Source organism: Euphorbia lathyris, chromosome 8 (assembly GCF_963576675.1).
Source record: "Euphorbia lathyris chromosome 8, ddEupLath1.1, whole genome shotgun sequence".
Classification (NCBI taxonomy): Eukaryota; Viridiplantae; Streptophyta; class Magnoliopsida; order Malpighiales; family Euphorbiaceae; genus Euphorbia; species Euphorbia lathyris.
The window spans coordinates 76,277,264-76,288,383 of record NC_088917.1 but is presented as its reverse complement, the minus strand read 5'-3'; the positions used below and the strand labels follow the sequence as shown (position 1 = coordinate 76,288,383).

General features: G+C 30.8%; 1 long non-coding RNA gene across 1 annotated transcript; it reads left to right on the top strand.

Annotated features, from left to right (window-relative positions):
* Window positions 1–1,538: 1,538 nt before the first annotated feature.
* LOC136202153 (uncharacterized) lies at window positions 1,539–2,590 on the top strand. The gene is made up of 2 exons (XR_010674329.1): window positions 1,539–1,673; window positions 2,049–2,590. It is a non-coding gene; the product is annotated as an uncharacterized lncRNA (long non-coding RNA).
* Window positions 2,591–11,120: the final 8,530 nt, after the last annotated feature.

Below are 11,120 nucleotides of genomic sequence, written 5' to 3'. Positions count from 1 at the left end.
AAAGAAACACAAGGCATAGAATTTAAAGAAGAATAAGCGAGTACGTTAAGAAATAGTTACTAATTTGAATAATCAAAGTTGGATAATATTTTTATTTTATTTTTTTGAAGTATTGTATGGTTACTTATTTTAACCTATATAACATCTACCAGTTTGATGTGAATTTTAATATAAATGATTGTAAACTTCTTCAAAAAAAAAATAATAAAAAAAATAAATATAGAATAGACCATAAGGTGATATATGACCGGGCTAAGGCTCATGGAGATTCCAAAACATATAAGTGTCTATCACATTTTTTTGGCTTTCGCAATTAAATATCCATACATATGCGCTTCTTTTAATTTGAAGAAGTTTACAATCACTTATACTAACTTTAGAATGAACTGGTCGATGTTAACGATACAATACTCCAAAAAAATTAAAAAAAGATTATCATAGTTTGATTCCTCAAACTAGTAATTATTCCTTAACATACTCTCTTCCTTCTTCTTCTTCTTCTTCTTCTTCTTCGAATTCATAGTTTCTTGTGTTTTTTTTTCTTATCGAACAAGTCAAATAACTCATTTGCAATCATTTATGCATCAGAATCTGATATAATAGACCTAAATAAATGACAGCTGGAGAAAAAATAAGCTCTGAACACTCTTAGCTCTCATTCTTTGTCTCCTTTTACAGAACTTTGAACTTGATCATCTTTTGGCTTATAGTATTCAGTTAACGAACTAGTGTATATAAAGAACCTCTATTGTGTATTTGAATATTCACATTTTACACCAAATTATAAGCTTCAATTAATTCCTCCCTCTTCCTTTAATATTAATTGTTGTTCAACTTCCGGACATTCATTCAATTCACTGGATGTAATTATCTTCTTCCATTTATTTCTCAGTTAATGAAGTAGTAATAATTAATTAATAGGAATAAGTACAAAAAAATTCTTGTGGTATACACGTTTTGCGAACTTAAACTTATGGTATTTTTTTTGCACACAGAGGTATGTGCTAAACGCCGTTAGTAAACAGAGGCAAAATTGACTAACGGTGTTAAAATTCAAAAAGAAAAGAGTTAATTTGGTCCTTATATTTATTTATTTTATAAATTAATCCCCTAATTATCTAATTATCACAAATAAACCCCAAAATCAAAAATAAAAATAAAAAATACCTTCTTCTTCTTCTTCTACGATAACCCAACTTTCCTCATCATATAGCTATTCTATTCTCAGTTTTTAGCTCTTTGTATTCTCACTCCTCACTGCTCTTTCTTCCACTGATGTCTTTTACTCATCAGACCACACCATTTAAATTATGAGCCATGGGCTTTCTCCGGTGAACTTTTGGCGCCAAGAAATCCGGGTCTTCTCCGTCGGTCAAGGAAAAGAGGAGATGGAGCTTTACTAGTACTAGATCTTCCAATTCACAATCTCATTCCATCAAGCGGGACGCTATATCAGGTACATATGATGATACTAATTTGGATTCGAACAAGCACGCTATAGCGGTGACAGCGGCTACTGCGGCAGTTGCTGAGGCGGTAACAAGCCGATGCAGAGGTCGTAAGATTGACTGGAGGTAACAGTGAAGGAGGCAGATGCCAAGTCTCCAAAAATCGCCGACGATGGATGGCGGAGTTTGTCGTGGTCAAGATTCATTCGGCGCTGTGGTTATCTGGTAGGTCTTTCTTTTGTTTCCAGAAATACCCCTCGAATTTGAATTTGAGGACAATTATGTCCATTAGCTCCGCTGCTTGTTGTCGGTGGTTGAATAATTCCTTTTTGTTTGCTACTGAAAATTGAAATGTGGACGATAATAATGGAATTTGATTTTCTTTTTTTGAAAAAGTCTTTTTAGGCATTTTAATCAACCTCACGGTTTCAAAATAAATAAATAGAAAAATCTACCTTTTGAAATTCATTTGTTTGTAAAGGTAAACGTCTAAATTATGGAATACCATTTTCAATTTGAATGTTCTTATATAAATAGCTATAATTTAATATATATCTGGGCATTTTGCCATTTATTCTGATTTTTTGTTCTTTCGAGTAGGTACAAAAATATAATTTAATTCAACAAAGATCGTATGAGATTTGATCTTAAGGACAGTTTCAGTCTGTTTTAATTTTTTTTTAAATTGCTTAACGAAGAAGAGAAGAGAAGAAGAAAAACCATGGATGAAGAAAAACCATGGAAGAAGGAGAGAGAAAGAAAAATAATTTATTCTCCTTATTAATGAAAGAGGAAGAAGAAGAAGAAAACGGTATTTTTTATTTTTATTTTTGATTTTGGGGTTTATTTGTGATAATTAGATAATTAGGGGGTTAATTTATAAAATAAATAAATATAAGGACCAAATTAACTCTTTTCTCTTTGAATTTTAACACCGTTAGTCAATTTTGCCTCTGTTTGCTAATGGCGTTTAGCACAGACCTCTGTTTGCAAAAAAAATACCACAGGTTCGAGTTCGCAAAACGTGTATACCACATGCATTTTTTCTGTACTTATCCCTAATTAATATCTTAATACATCATGTGTATATATAGGGGTGTCTAATAAGTTCTATTTCGTTAAAGTTTAATTTTCCTATTTAATATTGGATTAACTTTATCTTATATATTCATAGTTGAATTAAGAATTTTATTAGAGACTAAGTTTCCTTTTATTTATTTAATCATTTTTACATATTAGGATTAAGAATTCTAGCTACTTAGCATCAACTTCTTCATATTTATTCATTGTCTGTATCTTTTTTAAATTTTGATTCCGATTAAAAGAATTACTCAATTGGAAACCCTATGAACACAATGCTTTAAAAGTTCAGAGGAGACCGCAAAAGAATAACTCAATCGGGAAAAAATAAAATAATTAGTTATTGGCTAAATACATAGTTGCACTTTTTAAACTTGTCACCTTCTGCTATTATGTATTTAGCCAATAAGTAATTATTTTGTTTTTTTCCTGATTGATTTACTTTTAATTGCTATCAGAATTTAAAAGGGGAAAAAAGATACTTGTACTGATTCAATATGAAAAATGATGAAGTTTATCCTAAATAGCTACATAGTTTAGTTTAAAAAATGATAGATAATTTATCAGTCCACGTTTTTACCTAGCAAAAGTGACAAGTTTAAATGTGCAATTATATATTTAGCCAGTAACTACTTTTTTCGATTAAGTTATTCCTTTAATCAGAATCCGAATTAAAAAAAAAGATACATGTAGTGATTGTATATGAAAAATGATGAAGTTGATTCTAAATAGCTATAATTTTTAATCCTAATCCGTAAAGATAATTAAATAAATAAAAGGAAAGAAAAAGGAAACTTAGTCCCTAATAAAATTCTTAATCCAACTACGAAATATATATGATAAAGTTAATCAACATTATATAGAAACTTTAATGAAATAGAACTTACTAGACATCTTTATATATATACATGATATATTAAGATATTAACTAATTATTACTAATTTATAAACTAATAAATAAATGGAAGAATATAATTATTTATAGCAAATTATGGAGGAATAACCATAAGTTGAATAACAATTAATATAGGAGAAAGAGAAAGAAGAATTTATTTAAGCTTATAATTTGGTGCGAGAATGTGAAAATCTAAATAAACAAAAGAGGTTCCTGATATACACTAGTCTGTTAATTGACTACTATACATCAAACTATGATCAAGTTCAAAGTTCTGTGAAAAGCAGATGGAGAAGGTAAGTTAATGGTGTTTGAAGCTGATTCTTTCTTGACTCGATTTATTTTGGTCTATGATATCAAATTCTGATGCAGAATGGATTGTGAATGAGTTATTCGACTTGTTCATTAAGAAAAAGAAACACAAGGCATAGAATTTAAAGAAGAATAAGCGAGTACGTTAAGAAATAGTTACTAATTTGAATAATCAAAGTTGGATAATATTTTTATTTTATTTTTTTGAAGTATTGTATGATTACTTATTTTAACCTATATAACATCTACCAGTTTGATGTGAATTTTAATATAAGTGATTGTAAACTTCTTCAAAAAAAATAAAAAATAATAATAATTATAGTTTAGACCATAAGGCGATACATGACGGGCTAAGGCTCATGGAGATTCCAAAACATATAAGTGTCTATCACATTTTTTTGACTTTCGCAATTAAATATCCCCACATATGCGCTTCTTCTAATTTGAAGAAGTTTACAATCACTTATACTAAACTTTAGAATGAACTGGTTGATGTTAACGATACAATACTCCAAAAAAAATTAAAAAAAGATTATCGTAGTTTGATTCTTCAAATTAGTAATTATTCCTTAACATACTCTCTTCCTTCTTCTTCTTCGAATTCGTAGTTGTCTTGTATTTTTTTCTTATCGAACAAGTCAAATAACTCATTTGCAATCATTTATGCATCAGAATCTGATATAGTAGACCTAAATAAATGACAACTGGAGAACGAATAAGCTCTGAACACTCTTAGCTCTCATTCTTTGTCTCCTTTTACAGAACTTTGAACTTGATCATCTTTTGGCTTATAGTATTCAGTTAACGAACTAGTGTATATAAAGAACCTGTATTGTGTATTTGAATATTCACATTCTTGCACCAAATTATAAGCTTCAATTAATTCTTCCCTCTTCCTGCAATATTAATTGTTGTTCAACTTCCGGACATTCATTCAATTCACTGGAGATAATTATTTTCTTCCATTTATTTCTCAGTTAATGAAGTAGTAATAATTAATTAATATCTTAATACAGCATGTGTATATATAGGGGTGTATAAGTTCTATTTTGTTAAAGTTTCATATTCCTATTTAATATTGGATTAACTTTATCTTATATATTCATAGTTGAATTAAGAATTTTATTAGAGACTAAGTTTCCTTTTATTTATTTAATCATTTTTACATATTAGGATTAAGAATTCTAGCTACTTAGGATCAACATCTTCATATTTATTCATTTTTTTAAATTTTGATTCCGATTAAAAGAATAACTCAATTGGAAACCCTATGAACACAATGCTTTAAAAGTTCAGAGGAGACCGCAAAAGAATAACTCAATCGGGAAAAAATAAAATAATTAGTTATTGGCTAAATACATAGTTGCACTTTTTAAACTTCTCACCTTCTACTATTATGTATTTAGCCAATAACTAATTATTTTGTTTTTTTCTTGGTTGATTTACTTTTAATTGGTATCAGAATTTAAAATGGGAAGAAAGATACTTGTAGTGATTCAATATGAAAAATGATGAAGTTTATCCTAAATAGCTAGAATTTTTAATCCTAGGTAGTAAATGTGATCAAATAAATAAAAGGAAAGAAAAAGGAAACACAATCCCTAATAAAATTCTTAAACCAACTATGAAATATATCAGATAAAGTTAATCCACTATTAAGTAGAATTTGAAACTTTAATGAAATAGAACTTATTAGACACCCGTATATATACACATGATGTATTAAGATATTAATTAATTATTACTACTTCATAAACTGAGAAATAAATGCAAGAAGACAGTTATCTACAACAAATTATGGAGGAACGACCAGAAATTGAACACCAATTAATATTGGAGGAAGAGTGATAAATAATGAATCTAACTTCTACCAAACAGACTAGTATCATCTAATAATAGAAATAACAATCACACACTAGAGAAACAGTGAGATCCACATATGCTTGATTAATAAAAAGGAAATAACAAACATGACAATTGAATTGTGAGAACTCAATCTCCATTCTATAAAAAAGGCAGATCATCTGCTAATAGCACCTAAACAAGAGAAATTGCATATGAAGAACTGATACAGGTACGCATACGGGTACAACGAACGATATTTCTAAAAAATATGAGATACGGGTACGACGGAGATACAACAAATTTTATATATAATTAATAATATATATATATATATCATATGTAAATTACAAATCATATTCATAAAGTCATTATAAAAACATAAATAATACTCATAAGTCATTAACTCATAAAAAAGCAAACATTTAATACTTAAAACTACTTGAACATTGATTTTAAAAACTATTCTAATATATTCTCATGTTCTTCATATATTTGTCATTCATCTACAAACACCAATCCCTCAAATTTCGGCTCATCAAGAGATAGATTGGCAATCTCAAGGATCCCTGCACCATCCAGTGACTCAAAATCATCTCCACCAACATCCCACATTTTTGTCTCTCCTATCTCATAATGTGGTGTCCTCCTAGAAACAAGACGCAAGTTGGTATGAACAAACACTAAATCCTCTGCACGTTTAGGAGTGATCTTGTTCCTCCTCATTAAATTGATAAAAGAGTATGTGCTCAAATTTCTTTCACAGTAAAAAGAGGAGGCTGGTTGGCCGAGGAGTTTGATTGTTATAGTTATAAGCATTGAAGTAATCATCACTCATTACTAGACTCGAATAGAAAGAATCCATGGCAGAAAAAAGAAAGAGTTTGAACTACACAAAATAAATCGACCAAAGCAAAGCAGTCGACCAGATGAGCGAAGAAGAAATCAACCAAATCAAAGCAGTCGACATCAACCTGATAAGAAGAAGATAACTGATGATGATTTTTTTGCATAGAAGAAATCGACAGTCGAAGTCGACCAGATGAGGGAAGAAAACTAGTTTTAGGAATTTTAATATTTGAGGGTATCGTATCGCTGGAAAAGAGATAGATTTTCAATTTCAGTTTTAGGATTCTTCAATCGCAATTTTGTCTTGTATATACTAGTGGGTGGGATTAATTGCGCCTGTATATACTTGTGGGTGAGATTATTTGACTGATATTTGTTTTCGTGTCGTTTGAATGTTTTTCACGACACTATATTAAATTTATGTCATTTGAAAGTTTAAGTACAAACAACCTCAAATCACATGTGGCGTTAAGATGACATGCGTCTGTCATCTATAGAAAACGTGATTTTGAGTAAAAAGGCATTTAATCATCAGATCACACGATGTATATATAACTGTCGTTGTTGTCTGAAAAAAAAACGACAAATGAAAATGAGTTTCACGGCCAACCTTTACCTCTCCCAAATTTAATGCACTCAAATGTTTTAATTAAAATTTCGGCTCATATATAAACCAAGGGTTATAAGGTAAATTAGGTTTCTTCAGCTCGATTGTTCAGGGTTTAGGTCTCCCATCCTTCTCTTTGGCTAAATCCATGGAAGGTTTCTCCATGCAAATCTCTGTTTCTGAACATAGAAATGGTAAGTTCTATTTGTTCTCTTCCTCGATGTATTAAGGTTTTGTTGTTCCTTAATCTAGCTTTTCCTGATCGAACCTATAATAATCATCAGATTTACTCTTACGGTAGCAGTTGCTAGAATAAGGATGCATTAATTGTCTGACTTACCAATGAAAAAGGTTGGGTTTCACTCTTCCACAACTATAATAATAATTAGATTTACTAATGAAAAGGATGAGTCTTTATCATAGGTATGAACTGATTTTGCATTTTAAATTCATGTTACATATGGGTCTTTCTCTTAGATACACTCGAATTCCTTGCTGTTGGTAATATACTTCATGAAGCTATTGTGGGTGATGTTGAGAAAGGTAGAGCTTGCTCTTTTTGTTTGCAAATATTATTAACATTAGGGATTATGAACTGGCCTGAGTCTCTTTTTATTTGAAAATAATATTTACAGTGATATTAAGAATACTTATGTACATAGAAAGATTGATTGAATAGTATAACATGGGAACGTATTTTTAACTTATTCAGTATATGTGATTGATTGTTATCTTATTCGAGAAAAAGTGCAATAAGGGGTTGTGATGTATGTGTATGAAGCATGTAGTAAAGGAAGAAGATGTTTCATGTTACAAATTGGTTGATGTTCATTGAGTATGTGTGTGAAGCATGTAGTAAAGGGTTATAAAGTTGTAGGCATGCTCTTATACTTTAGATGTTCATTGAGTATGTGTATGAAGCATGTAGTAAAACATTGTGAAGTTGTAGGCATGCTCTTATACTTTAGATGTTCATTGAGTAACTTGTATGAAGCATGTAGTAAAAGGTTGTAAAGTTGTAGACACGCTCTTATACTTTAGATGTTCATTGAGTATGTGTATGAAGCATGTAGTAAAGGGTTGTGAAGTTGTAAGCATGCTCTTATACTTTAGATGGTAATTCAGTATGTGTATGAAGCATGTAGTAAATGGTCAGTGAAGTTGCTTCATGTGCTGATGGTTGATGTTCTGTTTATAGTTGAATAAGTATGAACTGATTCGCCATACTCTTATACTTTAGATGTTCATTGAGTGTGTGTATGTATCATGTAGTAAATGGTTGTGAAGTTGTAGGCATGTTGATGGTAATTCAGTATGTGTATAGGAACTGATTAGCATGCTCCTATAGGAATAAGTTGTTCATTAGATGTCTACTTTGTATTTCAAAATAGGAATGAGTTGTTCATTACAAAATACGAGATATATGCACAAGTTAGACAAACAAGTTAGGCATGAACTGATTAGAATTATCTAGTTTTACTTGCATTAGATGTCTTCATATTCCTTCATGTTCTTCATTTTTAATTGTTCAACCCTTAACTCTAATATTTGTGTAGCATAAAGTTTATTCTTTATGCATTTATGTATAGTAAACCTACGTAAACCTATATTCATAAGTTTTACAAAAAAAAAGAGTAAAACAACACACACTTGAAAACTAAGGGTCAATGAAGCATGTAGTAAAGGGTCAATGAAGTTATAGTCACACTCTTATACTTTAGATGTTCATTGAGCATGTAGTAAAGGGTCACCTTTTATATCTGTTTCATGCACTTGCATAAGTATGCTGCAACATGTGAGTTATATTAGTATGAATTGACTAAGCTTGTATACCTTACTTTTTGTGTTTTTCTATTAAGTAAAAACAAATAAACAGGTATGAACTGATTAAACTTGTTTGTTTGTTTGTTTGTTTGTAAGGTGGCATATCTACCATTAAGGTAATTTAATCATTATGAACCGAGATCATGCTTTAAGAGGTTTCTATTGAATATGTATGAACTGATTATCATGCTCATATACTAGGAATGTACATGCAGACTGTTATGTGTGACTTGAATAGGTATGAACTGATCAAGCTTGCTCTGGTTTTACTTGTATTAGATGCCATACAAACAAGTCAGGCATGAATATGTAAGAATTGATTAGCATGTATGCATAAGTTAGACAAACAATATGAACTGATTAAGCTTGTTGTTTGTTTGACATATATGCACAAGTTAGAACTGATTAGCATGCTTTTATACAAGACATGTGTACATGCAAACTGTTATGTTATGACTTGAATAAACATGAATATGTATGAACTGATTATCATGCTATGGTTTTACTTGCATTAGATGTCTACTTTGTATTTTAAAATAGGAATAAGTTGTTCATTACAGAATACGACATATATGCATAAGTTAGACAAACAAGTTAGCTGATTATCATGATCTGGTTTCACTTACATTAGATGTCTACTTTGTATTTGTTCCATTCACTTGAATATGTATGTTGCAACATGTGAGTTAAATTGGTATGAACCGACTAAGCTTGTATACTTTACGTTTTTTGTTCTTCTATTAAGTAAAAACAAATAAGGGATAAGTACAAAAAAAATGCATATGGTATACACTTTTTGCGAACTCGAACCTGTGGTATTTTTTTTTTGGAAATAGAGGTCTATGCTAAACGTCGTTAGCAAATAGAGGCAAAATTGACTAACAGTGTTAAAATTCAAAGAGAAAAGAGTTAATTTGGTCCTTATATTTATTTATTTTATAAATTAACACCCCTAATTATCTAATTATCACAAATAAACCCCAAAATCAAAAATAAAAATAAAAAATACCATCTTCTCCCTCCCTTTTTAATTTTTTTTTATTTTCATTCTTCTTTCTCTCTCTTCTTCTTCTTCCTCCTCCTCCTCCGGCCGTCCGATCATCACAATCAAACATCAGTTCCAAATCCGGCAACCGTCCTGGATATCTCCTCACTTAATTAACATTAATTAATTATTCCAATTTCAATCCTTCATAGTATGTACAAAATTGAACACTTCCTCCATCCTCACTTCTCAACTCAAATAAAAAATCTCTTTCTGTTTTTGGATCCAGAAATGGCATCATGCCCCTGAAAAAATCCTCTTGAGGCTCAAATCTAACCTGATAAACTGGCCTCCTAACATAGATTATATCAGGCCTTAACCAAGCAGCACATTGTGTGATCAACTCCCTAGCTGTATTCCCTAATCGACCCATCAAATTCCACTTATATATCCTCCTCTGTTTACTAGCTTCAACAATTACTTCACTTACCAATGTCCATTGTTGCCATAGTTGCTCATTTTGTCTCCATTTTGGGTGCCTAACAAATACCCACTTTTATCCATTTTTTTCAATCTCTCTTGGCAATCAACCGCCATTTCAAATTGCTTTATCCTTTATTGGAATCCGCCATTAATCTTGAAGAAAAGACCTGCAACTATCAAAACTCTCCTCTTCCTCTTATTTCTCTCCACCGCTGCTTTCATCTCTGCAATTTTCAATTCCTCTTGCACTATATATTCTAATTTCAAGTTTTTGCAGTCTAGATGTTCGATTAAAAGACTCACAGAGAAAACACTGATTTTCCCCCAAATTGAAACAACCGAATTCAAATTGAATTGCACTACCAAGATTAATCAAACATGTCCAACGAACTACCCAGGAACTGTATTCGAATCCGAAAATCGTAACTCATCGGTGTGTCCGAATTATTTCCTGTGGATTTATGAAGATCTGAGGCCGTGGAGGGTCACCGGAATAAGCAGGGATATGGTGGAAAGAGCGTAGGAGACAGCGCATTTTCGTCTGGCGATAGTGAAGGTATTTTTTATTTTTGATTTTGGGGTTTATTTGTGATAATTATATAATTAGGGAAGTTAATTTATAAAATAAATAAATATAAGGACCAAATTAACTCTTTTCTCTTTGAATTTTAACACCGTTAGTCAATTTTTCCTCTGTTTGCTAACGGCGTTTAGCACAGACCTCTGTTTGTAAAAAAAAAATACCACAGGTTCGAGTTCGCAAAAAGTGTATACCACAGGCATTTTTTTTGTACT